General features: G+C 45.2%; 5 non-coding genes across 5 annotated transcripts; all 5 read left to right on the plus strand.

Annotated features, from left to right (window-relative positions):
• Positions 1-63: 63 nt before the first annotated feature.
• trnal-cag (transfer RNA leucine (anticodon CAG)) lies at positions 64-145 on the plus strand. The gene has a single exon. It is a non-coding gene; the product is annotated as a tRNA-Leu (tRNA).
• A 3,284-nt stretch (positions 146-3,429) lies between these two features.
• Positions 3,430-3,511, plus strand: trnal-cag (transfer RNA leucine (anticodon CAG)). The gene has a single exon. It is a non-coding gene; the product is annotated as a tRNA-Leu (tRNA).
• A 3,284-nt stretch (positions 3,512-6,795) lies between these two features.
• On the plus strand, positions 6,796-6,877 carry trnal-cag (transfer RNA leucine (anticodon CAG)). The gene has a single exon. It is a non-coding gene; the product is annotated as a tRNA-Leu (tRNA).
• A 3,285-nt stretch (positions 6,878-10,162) lies between these two features.
• Positions 10,163-10,244, plus strand: trnal-cag (transfer RNA leucine (anticodon CAG)). The gene has a single exon. It is a non-coding gene; the product is annotated as a tRNA-Leu (tRNA).
• A 3,285-nt stretch (positions 10,245-13,529) lies between these two features.
• trnal-cag (transfer RNA leucine (anticodon CAG)) lies at positions 13,530-13,611 on the plus strand. The gene has a single exon. It is a non-coding gene; the product is annotated as a tRNA-Leu (tRNA).
• Positions 13,612-16,896: the final 3,285 nt, after the last annotated feature.

Consider the following 16,896-nt stretch of genomic DNA (forward strand, 5'->3'; position numbering starts at 1 on the left):
TGCATCTGTGCTCATGCACGAGCACAATTGGAAATACAAGAAAATGAGGCGGCCGGGCCGGCTGGTAGTGTGGCCGAGCGGTCTAAGGCGCTGGATCCAGGTTCCAGTCTCGAAAGGGGCGTGGGTTCGAATCCCACCACTGCCATTTCTGCTAATCAACTCCAACGCTGCAGCTTGTTAACATGCTGTTTTGGGCCCACTGTATATTGATGTTGAAAACAAAAGTAAAATGGGTTTGCTTCCCAGGGAATTAACTGTGGTGTGGGATAACGCCAAATATTTCAAAATGTCTCTGCTGTCATGATCGTGTTCGCCTCCCGCGCGGAAAATCGCAAACAGTTCTGCCGTCCCAGGCCAGTTGTGCTTTTACTGGAACCGAATGCAGACTGTTATTTCATCGCTGTTGTGAAACGAAGTCCTACGGTGACTCTACTCGATGTTATTTGGGTTTCTAGCTTATGGGAAAATCGTTCCAATGAATTTCGATGTCATACCTTATTGAATTTCTCCCATTTCCTTCATTTCCGTCCTGGAAACATCGGAAGGGAAAGGTAATCTAATCGAGACTGTGATTGGTGAAATTCACTTTTTACGGCCAATTCTTATTATGTTCTTTCTTTCTCTCTTTTCAGCATTGTCTGGAAAGTGGTGGTGCACTAAGGCTGCAGTATGTTTGAAAGAGTAGTTTGGAAATGCCCTGTTGTTAGTTGTGAGATTACTTTATGACTCATGCCCTCGGACTGTATCACATTTAGCACTCATGCATCTCTGTGTCTGAAAATGAATGAGGTATGCCAGTTTTGTTTGTGTTCCATGTTAAATGCTTTCTGCTTTGCGATTCGCTCAATACATTTCGATTTAACAGGGTTTCTGAGGTAACTTCCAGCAGCAAAAATCCTCAGCTGAGGATCTGGGAAAATTTCACCAAGTACGGTCAGTCGGAGCTAAAGTAAGGAAGTCGTTCGTGTCTGCAGTGTTTCACAATACTACCTTTCCCGTGAGCAGTCGAACAGACTAAATGATTGTGCCACAGACTGCGATGGCAAACTCCGCTAAAAGGTAATCCTTTAAAGCCGGTGGAAGCAACACGACGTTATTGGGGTACACCGTGGAAAAAGATACTTCGGTGGACCTCGTCCATGCTCACCCCATAGCCAAAATTCAACAAGTCCCGTTCCCCAGCATTTGGCCCCAATCCCTCTAAACGCATCTTATCCAGAAACTCACCCGATTACTTTTGCAATTTTATGAGTGTAATAGCCTGCTCCACTTCCTCTGGTAGATCATTCCAAACACGCACAACCTTCTTTGTGGGAAATGTGCCTCAGGTCCTTTCTCACTTTCAGCCCACTCACCTTAAAGCTATGCTGTCGAGTTTTCAACTCACACCAACTTGGGTAAAACACGTAAATACTCAGTTTACCAGCCTTCCATAAGGTCATGTCGCAGCTGTTACGCTGCAGGGAAAGTCGTCCCAACCTATTCCACCTCGCCCTACGGTACAAACATCGACGACATCTTTGTCTATATTTTGTCATCAATTTAAAGTGTCTTTTTTTTACGTTTTCAAGATGTCAATTGCGCTGGACAACAACGAGATATTGGAAACAGAAAGGTGAAACGTAGAACGGATTCAACTTCCAGTGCTGGACGCCACGGAGCCGCCGCACAGGCGGCTGCGGCTTGTTTCTGTAGTGTAGTGGTCATCACTTTCGCCTAACACGCGAAAGGTTCCCCAGTTCGAAACTGGGCAGAAACTGCTTTGTTCTTCAACTGCAGCCTTTTTCATGGACAAGAGCTGAGCTTTCTTGCTTGGTTTCGCATCTGCAAACCTGCCTTAGAATTTGCTTGAACAAATCTACTCTCGTAGTGAAATGTAATGCAATTCCATTTAATTACAGTGCAAAGCGTTGTTAAGTTTTTCTCCAACCTGGTTCTAATCATATGCCATTCTGTTTGAGAGTGTAGTTACCGCCTTCTGATCCTTCCACGAAAAGCAGTACCGCATTTGCATTCCTTGCGCAGGCGGCTCGGTTCAAAGACAGGAAAGAAGCAGATGCTTTGGTGTCACAGCGCACCACGAATTCCTGAACTTGTCTGTCTGTCAAATGTACCCCAAGGTCGTCTCAGAAAGACCTCATTTGGAAGCTGTCAATCGTTATTCGACGTGCGGGAATTGGCACCAGATGTCCTGAATCATGTTTTGGAGCAATTCGCACGTTAGTGGCTCATTCAATCAGCAACAGCAATGAAAGAAATTCCACTCTCAGAGGAACCTTTCGACTTGCGCATTCATAGCGTCGCTAGTATTAAGGTCCGCCCCGAGATCTAAGTCATGTTGGAACTGAAACGGAGGAATCGACAGAGAGGCGACAGAATGACATCGCATCCATTTGGTTTTCTTTAAATCACTGACGAGCAGGAAAATGTAAACGGGGAGGGCGAGTGGAGAAGTGAGGCAGTTGCAGCTCTAGTGAAATTCCTTCTTTGTGATTCACTCAGCAGCCAGAGACGTGAAGATGACTCAGGCGTGAGAGTTCTTCACATCGAGAACAAAAAGCACTCAAGGGCAGTTAGCACCTCTTCTGGAGTGGGGTGTGCGGTGAGGTAATTACCTTGTGACTTCTGTTACGATGTTCAGAAACTGGCTTTTATATTGAGGTGAACAGAAACTGCATTTCTAAAAAGCACCATGGAATTTCACAAAATTTATTGAGTCTCTTCTCGTCGATTCCCACACAGGTTTCCAACTCAGTTTTTTATCCATGTGGCTCATGTCCAGGAGTGAACATCTCTGCAGCAAATTGCACGGTTAAGGTAAAAGGCAATGAAAGTGGCATCTCGAACTGTCTCCGAGGTCAGAACATCCTCACAATGTGATCTGTCGTTCTCGGATTGTAATGCTACCTCCGGTTTTAGGGTGGAGAACATTCTTTGGGACTCTTATTCTGAAAAAAAAACAGACACAGTGACTGAAACTATGCTGCACGGTATGATGTGGAACACGGCCTGCTCAGGTTTGTGCATTTTCCCTGTAGTCCGGTGTGTTTCGTGTTCCGTGTAAACGTGAAAGTCGTCCTGTTTCGAGCAATGTGTGAAATTATTTAGCAAAGCAAGAATGGAAATTCCAGTAATGTCAAGCAGCTCATGGTTATTTGACGAAATCATAAGCGAACCCATATTCTCACGCACTCACAGATACATTTGTACCTGAAAAGAGTCTGAGAAGAGTGACTCAGCTTACCATTGATTTTTTTCTGGATTGATGGGCTATCAATATCTGCTGCGAAATTTTCATTGTAGCGGGTCACATCCCAGCAGCTGTGCGAGTTCGAGAGGAATCATGGAACTCTTTTGATGTGACTTTGCATCTGTGCTCATGCACGAGCACAATTGGAAATACAAGAAAATGAGGCGGCCGGGCCGGCTGGTAGTGTGGCCGAGCGGTCTAAGGCGCTGGATCCAGGTTCCAGTCTCGAAAGGGGCGTGGGTTCGAATCCCACCACTGCCATTTCTGCTAATCAACTCCAACGCTGCAGCTTGTTAACATGCTGTTTTGGGCCCACTGTATATTGATGTTGAAAACAAAAGTAAAATGGGTTTGCTTCCCAGGGAATTAACTGTGGTGTGGGATAACGCCAAATATTTCAAAATGTCTCTGCTGTCATGATCGTGTTCGCCTCCCGCGCGGAAAATCGCAAACAGTTCTGCCGTCCCAGGCCAGTTGTGCTTTTACTGGAACCGAATGCAGACTGTTATTTCATCGCTGTTGTGAAACGAAGTCCTACGGTGACTCTACTCGATGTTATTTGGGTTTCTAGCTTATGGGAAAATCGTTCCAATGAATTTCGATGTCATACCTTATTGAATTTCTCCCATTTCCTTCATTTCCGTCCTGGAAACATCGGAAGGGAAAGGTAATCTAATCGAGACTGTGATTGGTGAAATTCACTTTTTACGGCCAATTCTTATTATGTTCTTTCTTTCTCTCTTTTCAGCATTGTCTGGAAATTGGTGGTGCACTAAGGCTGCAGTATGTTTGAAAGAGTAGTTTGGAAATGCCCTGTTGTTAGTTGTGAGATTACTTTATGACTCATGCCCTCGGACTGTATCACATTTAGCACTCATGCATCTCTGTGTCTGAAAATGAATGAGGTATGCCAGTTTTGTTTGTGTTCCGTGTTAAATGCTTTCTGCTTTGCGATTCGCTCAATACATTTCGATTTAACAGGGTTTCTGAGGTAACTTCCAGCAGCAAAAATCCTCAGCTGAGGATCTGGGAAAATTTCACCAAGTACGGTCAGTCGGAGCTAAAGTAAGGAAGTCGTTCGTGTCTGCAGTGTTTCACAATACTACCTTTCCCGTGAGCAGTCGAACAGACTAAATGATTGTGCCACAGACTGCGATGGCAAACTCCGCTAAAAAGTAATCCTTTAAAGCCGGTGGAAGCAACACGACGTTATTGGGGTACACCGTGGAAAAAGATACTTCGGTGGACCTCGTCCATGCTCACCCCATAGCCAAAATTCAACAAGTCCCGTTCCCCAGCATTTGGCCCCAATCCCTCTAAACGCATCTTATCCAGAAACTCACCCGATTACTTTTGCAATTTTATGAGTGTAATAGCCTGCTCCACTTCCTCTGGTAGATCATTCCAAACACGCACAACCTTCTTTGTGGGAAATGTGCCTCAGGTCCTTTCTCACTTTCAGCCCACTCACCTTAAAGCTATGCTGTCGAGTTTTCAACTCACACCAACTTGGGTAAAACACGTAAATACTCAGTTTACCAGCCTTCCATAAGGTCATGTCGCAGCTGTTACGCTGCAGGGAAAGTCGTCCCAACCTATTCCACCTCGCCCTACGGTACAAACATCGACGACATCTTTGTCTATATTTTGTCATCAATTTAAAGTGTCTTTTTTTTACGTTTTCAAGATGTCAATTGCGCTGGACAACAACGAGATATTGGAAACAGAAAGGTGAAACGTAGAACGGATTCAACTTCCAGTGCTGGACGCCACGGAGCCGCCGCACAGGCGGCTGCGGCTTGTTTCTGTAGTGTAGTGGTCATCACTTTCGCCTAACACGCGAAAGGTTCCCCAGTTCGAAACTGGGCAGAAACTGCTTTGTTCTTCAACTGCAGCCTTTTTCATGGACAAGAGCTGAGCTTTCTTGCTTGGTTTCGCATCTGCAAACCTGCCTTAGAATTTGCTTGAACAAATCTACTCTCGTAGTGAAATGTAATGCAATTCCATTTAATTACAGTGCAAAGCGTTGTTAAGTTTTTCTCCAACCTGGTTCTAATCATATGCCATTCTGTTTGAGAGTGTAGTTACCGCCTTCTGATCCTTCCACGAAAAGCAGTACCGCATTTGCATTCCTTGCGCAGGCGGCTCGGTTCAAAGACAGGAAAGAAGCAGATGCTTTGGTGTCACAGCGCACCACGAATTCCTGAACTTGTCTGTCTGTCAAATGTACCCCAAGGTCGTCTCAGAAAGACCTCATTTGGAAGCTGTCAATCGTTATTCGACGTGCGGGAATTGGCACCAGATGTCCTGAATCATGTTTTGGAGCAATTCGCACGTTAGTGGCTCATTCAATCAGCAACAGCAATGAAAGAAATTCCACTCTCAGAGGAACCTTTCGACTTGCGCATTCATAGCGTCGCTAGTATTAAGGTCCGCCCCGAGATCTAAGTCATGTTGGAACTGAAACGGAGGAATCGACAGAGAGGCGACAGAATGACATCGCATCCATTTGGTTTTCTTTAAATCACTGACGAGCAGGAAAATGTAAACGGGGAGGGCGAGTGGAGAAGTGAGGCAGTTGCAGCTCTAGTGAAATTCCTTCTTTGTGATTCACTCAGCAGCCAGAGACGTGAAGGTGACTCAGGCGTGAGAGTTCTTCACATCGAGAACAAAAAGCACTCAAGGGCAGTTAGCACCTCTTCTGGAGTGGGGTGTGCGGTGAGGTAATTACCTTGTGACTTCTGTTACTATGTTCAGAAACTGGCTTTTATATTGAGGTGAACAGAAACTGCATTTCTAAAAAGCACCATGGAATTTCACAAAATTTATTGAGTCTCTTCTCGTCGATTCCCACACAGGTTTCCAACTCAGTTTTTTATCCATGTGGCTCATGTCCAGGAGTGAACATCTCTGCAGCAAATTGCACGGTTAAGGTAAAAGGCAATGAAAGTGGCATCTCGAACTGTCTCCGAGGTCAGAACATCCTCACAATGTGATCTGTCGTTCTCGGATTGTAATGCTACCTCCGGTTTTAGGGTGGAGAACATTCTTTGGGACTCTTATTCTGAAAAAAAAACAGACACAGTGACTGAAACTATGCTGCACGGTATGATGTGGAACACGGCCTGCTCAGGTTTGTGCATTTTCCCTGTAGTCCGGTGTGTTTCGTGTTCCGTGTAAACGTGAAAGTCGTCCTGTTTCGAGCAATGTGTGAAATTATTTAGCAAAGCAAGAATGGAAATTCCAGTAATGTCAAGCAGCTCATGGTTATTTGACGAAATCATAAGCGAACCCATATTCTCACGCACTCACAGATACATTTGTACCTGAAAAGAGTCTGAGAAGAGTGACTCAGCTTACCATTGATTTTTGTCTGGATTGATGGGCTATCAATATCTGCTGCGAAATTTTCATTGCAGCGGGTCACATCCCAGCAGCTGTGCGGGTTCGAGAGGAATCATGGAACTCTTTTGATGTGACTTTGCATCTGTGCTCATGCACGAGCACAATTGGAAATACAAGAAAATGAGGCGGCCGGGCCGGCTGGTAGTGTGGCCGAGCGGTCTAAGGCGCTGGATCCAGGTTCCAGTCTCGAAAGGGGCGTGGGTTCGAATCCCACCACTGCCATTTCTGCTAATCAACTCCAACGCTGCAGCTTGTTAACATGCTGTTTTGGGCCCACTGTATATTGATGTTGAAAACAAAAGTAAAATGGGTTTGCTTCCCAGGGAATTAACTGTGGTGTGGGATACCGCCAAATATTTCAAAATGTCTCTGCTGTCATGATCGTGTTCGCCTCCCGCGCGGAAAATCGCAAACAGTTCTGCCGTCCCAGGCCAGTTGTGCTTTTACTGGAACCGAATGCAGACTGTTATTTCATCGCTGTTGTGAAACGAAGTCCTACGGTGACTCTACTCGATGTTATTTGGGTTTCTAGCTTATGGGAAAATCGTTCCAATGAATTTCGATGTCATACCTTATTGAATTTCTCCCATTTCCTTCATTTCCGTCCTGGAAACATCGGAAGGGAAAGGTAATCTAATCGAGACTGTGATTGGTGAAATTCACTTTTTACGGCCAATTCTTATTATGTTCTTTCTTTCTCTCTTTTCAGCATTGTCTGGAAAGTGGTGGTGCACTAAGGCTGCAGTATGTTTGAAAGAGTAGTTTGGAAATGCCCTGTTGTTAGTTGTGAGATTACTTTATGACTCATGCCCTCGGACTGTATCACATTTAGCACTCATGCATCTCTGTGTCTGAAAATGAATGAGGTATGCCAGTTTTGTTTGTGTTCCGTGTTAAATGCTTTCTGCTTTGCGATTCGCTCAATACATTTCGATTTAACAGGGTTTCTGAGGTAACTTCCAGCAGCAAAAATCCTCAGCTGAGGATCTGGGAAAATTTCACCAAGTACGGTCAGTCGGAGCTAAAGTAAGGAAGTCGTTCGTGTCTGCAGTGTTTCACAATACTACCTTTCCCGTGAGCAGTCGAACAGACTAAATGATTGTGCCACAGACTGCGATGGCAAACTCCGCTAAAAAGTAATCCTTTAAAGCCGGTGGAAGCAACACGACGTTATTGGGGTACACCGTGGAAAAAGATACTTCGGTGGACCTCGTCCATGCTCACCCCATAGCCAAAATTCAACAAGTCCCGTTCCCCAGCATTTGGCCCCAATCCCTCTAAACGCATCTTATCCAGAAACTCACCCGATTACTTTTGCAATTTTATGAGTGTAATAGCCTGCTCCACTTCCTCTGGTAGATCATTCCAAACACGCACAACCTTCTTTGTGGGAAATGTGCCTCAGGTCCTTTCTCACTTTCAGCCCACTCACCTTAAAGCTATGCTGTCGAGTTTTCAACTCACACCAACTTGGGTAAAACACGTAAATACTCAGTTTACCAGCCTTCCATAAGGTCATGTCGCAGCTGTTACGCTGCAGGGAAAGTCGTCCCAACCTATTCCACCTCGCCCTACGGTACAAACATCGACGACATCTTTGTCTATATTTTGTCATCAATTTAAAGTGTCTTTTTTTTACGTTTTCAAGATGTCAATTGCGCTGGACAACAACGAGATATTGGAAACAGAAAGGTGAAACGTAGAACGGATTCAACTTCCAGTGCTGGACGCCACGGAGCCGCCGCACAGGCGGCTGCGGCTTGTTTCTGTAGTGTAGTGGTCATCACTTTCGCCTAACACGCGAAAGGTTCCCCAGTTCGAAACTGGGCAGAAACTGCTTTGTTCTTCAACTGCAGCCTTTTTCATGGACAAGAGCTGAGCTTTCTTGCTTGGTTTCGCATCTGCAAACCTGCCTTAGAATTTGCTTGAACAAATCTACTCTCGTAGTGAAATGTAATGCAATTCCATTTAATTACAGTGCAAAGCGTTGTTAAGTTTTTCTCCAACCTGGTTCTAATCATATGCCATTCTGTTTGAGAGTGTAGTTACCGCCTTCTGATCCTTCCACGAAAAGCAGTACCGCATTTGCATTCCTTGCGCAGGCGGCTCGGTTCAAAGACAGGAAAGAAGCAGATGCTTTGGTGTCACAGCGCACCACGAATTCCTGAACTTGTCTGTCTGTCAAATGTACCCCAAGGTCGTCTCAGAAAGACCTCATTTGGAAGCTGTCAATCGTTATTCGACGTGCGGGAATTGGCACCAGATGTCCTGAATCATGTTTTGGAGCAATTCGCACGTTAGTGGCTCATTCAATCAGCAACAGCAATGAAAGAAATTCCACTCTCAGAGGAACCTTTCGACTTGCGCATTCATAGCGTCGCTAGTATTAAGGTCCGCCCCGAGATCTAAGTCATGTTGGAACTGAAACGGAGGAATCGACAGAGAGGCGACAGAATGACATCGCATCCATTTGGTTTTCTTTAAATCACTGACGAGCAGGAAAATGTAAACGGGGAGGGCGAGTGGAGAAGTGAGGCAGTTGCAGCTCTAGTGAAATTCCTTCTTTGTGATTCACTCAGCAGCCAGAGACGTGAAGGTGACTCAGGCGTGAGAGTTCTTCACATCGAGAACAAAAAGCACTCAAGGGCAGTTAGCACCTCTTCTGGAGTGGGGTGTGCGGTGAGGTAATTACCTTGTGACTTCTGTTACTATGTTCAGAAACTGGCTTTTATATTGAGGTGAACAGAAACTGCATTTCTAAAAAGCACCATGGAATTTCACAAAATTTATTGAGTCTCTTCTCGTCGATTCCCACACAGGTTTCCAACTCAGTTTTTTATCCATGTGGCTCATGTCCAGGAGTGAACATCTCTGCAGCAAATTGCACGGTTAAGGTAAAAGGCAATGAAAGTGGCATCTCGAACTGTCTCCGAGGTCAGAACATCCTCACAATGTGATCTGTCGTTCTCGGATTGTAATGCTACCTCCGGTTTTAGGGTGGAGAACATTCTTTGGGACTCTTATTCTGAAAAAAAAAACAGACACAGTGACTGAAACTATGCTGCACGGTATGATGTGGAACACGGCCTGCTCAGGTTTGTGCATTTTCCCTGTAGTCCGGTGTGTTTCGTGTTCCGTGTAAACGTGAAAGTCGTCCTGTTTCGAGCAATGTGTGAAATTATTTAGCAAAGCAAGAATGGAAATTCCAGTAATGTCAAGCAGCTCATGGTTATTTGACGAAATCATAAGCGAACCCATATTCTCACGCACTCACAGATACATTTGTACCTGAAAAGAGTCTGAGAAGAGTGACTCAGCTTACCATTGATTTTTGTCTGGATTGATGGGCTATCAATATCTGCTGCGAAATTTTCATTGCAGCGGGTCACATCCCAGCAGCTGTGCGGGTTCGAGAGGAATCATGGAACTCTTTTGATGTGACTTTGCATCTGTGCTCATGCACGAGCACAATTGGAAATACAAGAAAATGAGGCGGCCGGGCCGGCTGGTAGTGTGGCCGAGCGGTCTAAGGCGCTGGATCCAGGTTCCAGTCTCGAAAGGGGCGTGGGTTCGAATCCCACCACTGCCATTTCTGCTAATCAACTCCAACGCTGCAGCTTGTTAACATGCTGTTTTGGGCCCACTGTATATTGATGTTGAAAACAAAAGTAAAATGGGTTTGCTTCCCAGGGAATTAACTGTGGTGTGGGATACCGCCAAATATTTCAAAATGTCTCTGCTGTCATGATCGTGCTCGCCTCCCGCGCGGAAAATCGCAAACAGTTCTGCCGTCCCAGGCCAGTTGTGCTTTTACTGGAACCGAATGCAGACTGTTATTTCATCGCTGTTGTGAAACGAAGTCCTACGGTGACTCTACTCGATGTTATTTGGGTTTCTAGCTTATGGGAAAATCGTTCCAATGAATTTCGATGTCATACCTTATTGAATTTCTCCCATTTCCTTCATTTCCGTCCTGGAAACATCGGAAGGGAAAGGTAATCTAATCGAGACTGTGATTGGTGAAATTCACTTTTTACGGCCAATTCTTATTATGTTCTTTCTTTCTCTCTTTTCAGCATTGTCTGGAAAGTAGTGGTGCACTAAGGCTGCAGTATGTTTGAAAGAGTAGTTTGGAAATGCCCTGTTGTTAGTTGTGAGATTACTTTATGACTCATGCCCTCGGACTGTATCACATTTAGCACTCATGCATCTCTGTGTCTGAAAATGAATGAGGTATGCCAGTTTTGTTTGTGTTCCGTGTTAAATGCTTTCTGCTTTGCGATTCGCTCAATACATTTCGATTTAACAGGGTTTCTGAGGTAACTTCCAGCAGCAAAAATCCTCAGCTGAGGATCTGGGAAAATTTCACCAAGTACGGTCAGTCGGAGCTAAAGTAAGGAAGTCGTTCGTGTCTGCAGTGTTTCACAATACTACCTTTCCCGTGAGCAGTCGAACAGACTAAATGATTGTGCCACAGACTGCGATGGCAAACTCCGCTAAAAAGTAATCCTTTAAAGCCGGTGGAAGCAACACGACGTTATTGGGGTACACCGTGGAAAAAGATACTTCGGTGGACCTCGTCCATGCTCACCCCATAGCCAAAATTCAACAAGTCCCGTTCCCCAGCATTTGGCCCCAATCCCTCTAAACGCATCTTATCCAGAAACTCACCCGATTACTTTTGCAATTTTATGAGTGTAATAGCCTGCTCCACTTCCTCTGGTAGATCATTCCAAACACGCACAACCTTCTTTGTGGGAAATGTGCCTCAGGTCCTTTCTCACTTTCAGCCCACTCACCTTAAAGCTATGCTGTCGAGTTTTCAACTCACACCAACTTGGGTAAAACACGTAAATACTCAGTTTACCAGCCTTCCATAAGGTCATGTCGCAGCTGTTACGCTGCAGGGAAAGTCGTCCCAACCTATTCCACCTCGCCCTACGGTACAAACATCGACGACATCTTTGTCTATATTTTGTCATCAATTTAAAGTGTCTTTTTTTTACGTTTTCAAGATGTCAATTGCGCTGGACAACAACGAGATATTGGAAACAGAAAGGTGAAACGTAGAACGGATTCAACTTCCAGTGCTGGACGCCACGGAGCCGCCGCACAGGCGGCTGCGGCTTGTTTCTGTAGTGTAGTGGTCATCACTTTCGCCTAACACGCGAAAGGTTCCCCAGTTCGAAACTGGGCAGAAACTGCTTTGTTCTTCAACTGCAGCCTTTTTCATGGACAAGAGCTGAGCTTTCTTGCTTGGTTTCGCATCTGCAAACCTGCCTTAGAATTTGCTTGAACAAATCTACTCTCGTAGTGAAATGTAATGCAATTCCATTTAATTACAGTGCAAAGCGTTGTTAAGTTTTTCTCCAACCTGGTTCTAATCATATGCCATTCTGTTTGAGAGTGTAGTTACCGCCTTCTGATCCTTCCACGAAAAGCAGTACCGCATTTGCATTCCTTGCGCAGGCGGCTCGGTTCAAAGACAGGAAAGAAGCAGATGCTTTGGTGTCACAGCGCACCACGAATTCCTGAACTTGTCTGTCTGTCAAATGTACCCCAAGGTCGTCTCAGAAAGACCTCATTTGGAAGCTGTCAATCGTTATTCGACGTGCGGGAATTGGCACCAGATGTCCTGAATCATGTTTTGGAGCAATTCGCACGTTAGTGGCTCATTCAATCAGCAACAGCAATGAAAGAAATTCCACTCTCAGAGGAACCTTTCGACTTGCGCATTCATAGCGTCGCTAGTATTAAGGTCCGCCCCGAGATCTAAGTCATGTTGGAACTGAAACGGAGGAATCGACAGAGAGGCGACAGAATGACATCGCATCCATTTGGTTTTCTTTAAATCACTGACGAGCAGGAAAACGTAAACGGGGAGGGCGAGTGGAGAAGTGAGGCAGTTGCAGCTCTAGTGAAATTCCTTCTTTGTGATTCACTCAGCAGCCAGAGACGTGAAGGTGACTCAGGCGTGAGAGTTCTTCACATCGAGAACAAAAAGCACTCAAGGGCAGTTAGCACCTCTTCTGGAGTGGGGTGTGCGGTGAGGTAATTACCTTGTGACTTCTGTTACTATGTTCAGAAACTGGCTTTTATATTGAGGTGAACAGAAACTGCATTTCTAAAAAGCACCATGGAATTTCACAAAATTTATTGAGACTCTTCTCGTCGATTCCCACACAGGTTTCCAACTCAGTTTTTTATCCATGTGGCTCATGTCCAGGAGTGAACATCTCTGCAGCAAATTGCACGGTTAAGGAAAAAGGCAATGAAAGTGGCATCTCGAACTGTCTCCGAGGTCAGAACATCCTCACAATGTGATCTGTCGTTCTCGGATTGTAATGCTACCTCCGGTTTTAGGGTGGAGAACATTCTTTGGGACTCTTATTCTGAAAAAAAAAACAGACACAGTGACTGAAACTATGCTGCACGGTATGATGTGGAACACGGCCTGCTCAGGTTTGTGCATTTTCCCTGTAGTCCGGTGTGTTTCGTGTTCCGTGTAAACGTGAAAGTCGTCCTGTTTCGAGCAATGTGTGAAATTATTTAGCAAAGCAAGAATGGAAATTCCAGTAATGTCAAGCAGCTCATGGTTATTTGACGAAATCATAAGCGAACCCATATTCTCACGCACTCACAGATACATTTGTACCTGAAAAGAGTCTGAGAAGAGTGACTCAGCTTACCATTGATTTTTGTCTGGATTGATGGGCTATCAATATCTGCTGCGAAATTTTCATTGCAGCGGGTCACATCCCAGCAGCTGTGCGGGTTCGAGAGGAATCATGGAACTCTTTTGATGTGACTTTGCATCTGTGCTCATGCACGAGCACAATTGGAAATACAAGAAAATGAGGCGGCCGGGCCGGCTGGTAGTGTGGCCGAGCGGTCTAAGGCGCTGGATCCAGGTTCCAGTCTCGAAAGGGGCGTGGGTTCGAATCCCACCACTGCCATTTCTGCTAATCAACTCCAACGCTGCAGCTTGTTAACATGCTGTTTTGGGCCCACTGTATATTGATGTTGAAAACAAAAGTAAAATGGGTTTGCTTCCCAGGGAATTAACTGTGGTGTGGGATACCGCCAAATATTTCAAAATGTCTCTGCTGTCATGATCGTGCTCGCCTCCCGCGCGGAAAATCGCAAACAGTTCTGCCGTCCCAGGCCAGTTGTGCTTTTACTGGAACCGAATGCAGACTGTTATTTCATCGCTGTTGTGAAACGAAGTCCTACGGTGACTCTACTCGATGTTATTTGGGTTTCTAGCTTATGGGAAAATCGTTCCAATGAATTTCGATGTCATACCTTATTGAATTTCTCCCATTTCCTTCATTTCCGTCCTGGAAACATCGGAAGGGAAAGGTAATCTAATCGAGACTGTGATTGGTGAAATTCACTTTTTACGGCCAATTCTTATTATGTTCTTTCTTTCTCTCTTTTCAGCATTGTCTGGAAAGTAGTGGTGCACTAAGGCTGCAGTATGTTTGAAAGAGTAGTTTGGAAATGCCCTGTTGTTAGTTGTGAGATTACTTTATGACTCATGCCCTCGGACTGTATCACATTTAGCACTCATGCATCTCTGTGTCTGAAAATGAATGAGGTATGCCAGTTTTGTTTGTGTTCCGTGTTAAATGCTTTCTGCTTTGCGATTCGCTCAATACATTTCGATTTAACAGGGTTTCTGAGGTAACTTCCAGCAGCAAAAATCCTCAGCTGAGGATCTGGGAAAATTTCACCAAGTACGGTCAGTCGGAGCTAAAGTAAGGAAGTCGTTCGTGTCTGCAGTGTTTCACAATACTACCTTTCCCGTGAGCAGTCGAACAGACTAAATGATTGTGCCACAGACTGCGATGGCAAACTCCGCTAAAAAGTAATCCTTTAAAGCCGGTGGAAGCAACACGACGTTATTGGGGTACACCGTGGAAAAAGATACTTCGGTGGACCTCGTCCATGCTCACCCCATAGCCAAAATTCAACAAGTCCCGTTCCCCAGCATTTGGCCCCAATCCCTCTAAACGCATCTTATCCAGAAACTCACCCGATTACTTTTGCAATTTTATGAGTGTAATAGCCTGCTCCACTTCCTCTGGTAGATCATTCCAAACACGCACAACCTTCTTTGTGGGAAATGTGCCTCAGGTCCTTTCTCACTTTCAGCCCACTCACCTTAAAGCTATGCTGTCGAGTTTTCAACTCACACCAACTTGGGTAAAACACGTAAATACTCAGTTTACCAGCCTTCCATAAGGTCATGTCGCAGCTGTTACGCTGCAGGGAAAGTCGTCCCAACCTATTCCACCTCGCCCTACGGTACAAACATCGACGACATCTTTGTCTATATTTTGTCATCAATTTAAAGTGTCTTTTTTTTACGTTTTCAAGATGTCAATTGCGCTGGACAACAACGAGATATTGGAAACAGAAAGGTGAAACGTAGAACGGATTCAACTTCCAGTGCTGGACGCCACGGAGCCGCCGCACAGGCGGCTGCGGCTTGTTTCTGTAGTGTAGTGGTCATCACTTTCGCCTAACACGCGAAAGGTTCCCCAGTTCGAAACTGGGCAGAAACTGCTTTGTTCTTCAACTGCAGCCTTTTTCATGGACAAGAGCTGAGCTTTCTTGCTTGGTTTCGCATCTGCAAACCTGCCTTAGAATTTGCTTGAACAAATCTACTCTCGTAGTGAAATGTAATGCAATTCCATTTAATTACAGTGCAAAGCGTTGTTAAGTTTTTCTCCAACCTGGTTCTAATCATATGCCATTCTGTTTGAGAGTGTAGTTACCGCCTTCTGATCCTTCCACGAAAAGCAGTACCGCATTTGCATTCCTTGCGCAGGCGGCTCGGTTCAAAGACAGGAAAGAAGCAGATGCTTTGGTGTCACAGCGCACCACGAATTCCTGAACTTGTCTGTCTGTCAAATGTACCCCAAGGTCGTCTCAGAAAGACCTCATTTGGAAGCTGTCAATCGTTATTCGACGTGCGGGAATTGGCACCAGATGTCCTGAATCATGTTTTGGAGCAATTCGCACGTTAGTGGCTCATTCAATCAGCAACAGCAATGAAAGAAATTCCACTCTCAGAGGAACCTTTCGACTTGCGCATTCATAGCGTCGCTAGTATTAAGGTCCGCCCCGAGATCTAAGTCATGTTGGAACTGAAACGGAGGAATCGACAGAGAGGCGACAGAATGACATCGCATCCATTTGGTTTTCTTTAAATCACTGACGAGCAGGAAAACGTAAACGGGGAGGGCGAGTGGAGAAGTGAGGCAGTTGCAGCTCTAGTGAAATTCCTTCTTTGTGATTCACTCAGCAGCCAGAGACGTGAAGGTGACTCAGGCGTGAGAGTTCTTCACATCGAGAACAAAAAGCACTCAAGGGCAGTTAGCACCTCTTCTGGAGTGGGGTGTGCGGTGAGGTAATTACCTTGTGACTTCTGTTACTATGTTCAGAAACTGGCTTTTATATTGAGGTGAACAGAAACTGCATTTCTAAAAAGCACCATGGAATTTCACAAAATTTATTGAGACTCTTCTCGTCGATTCCCACACAGGTTTCCAACTCAGTTTTTTATCCATGTGGCTCATGTCCAGGAGTGAACATCTCTGCAGCAAATTGCACGGTTAAGGAAAAAGGCAATGAAAGTGGCATCTCGAACTGTCTCCGAGGTCAGAACATCCTCACAATGTGATCTGTCGTTCTCGGATTGTAATGCTACCTCCGGTTTTAGGGTGGAGAACATTCTTTGGGACTCTTATTCTGAAAAAAAAAACAGACACAGTGACTGAAACTATGCTGCACGGTATGATGTGGAACACGGCCTGCTCAGGTTTGTGCATTTTCCCTGTAGTCCGGTGTGTTTCGTGTTCCGTGTAAACGTGAAAGTCGTCCTGTTTCGAGCAATGTGTGAAATTATTTAGCAAAGCAAGAATGGAAATTCCAGTAATGTCAAGCAGCTCATGGTTATTTGACGAAATCATAAGCGAACCCATATTCTCACGCACTCACAGATACATTTGTACCTGAAAAGAGTCTGAGAAGAGTGACTCAGCTTACCATTGATTTTTGTCTGGATTGATGGGCTATCAATATCTGCTGCGAAATTTTCATTGCAGCGGGTCACATCCCAGCAGCTGTGCGAGTTCGAGAGGAATCATGGAACTCTTTTGATGTGACTTTGCATCTGTGCTCATGCACGAGCACAATTGGAAATACAAGAAAATGAGGCGGCCGGGCCGGCT

This window comes from Chiloscyllium plagiosum, unplaced genomic scaffold, assembly GCF_037043375.1.
Source record: "Chiloscyllium plagiosum isolate Xiang-an unplaced genomic scaffold, Cpla_swu_hap1 HiC_scaffold_38, whole genome shotgun sequence".
Taxonomy (NCBI): Eukaryota; Metazoa; Chordata; class Chondrichthyes; order Orectolobiformes; family Hemiscylliidae; genus Chiloscyllium; species Chiloscyllium plagiosum.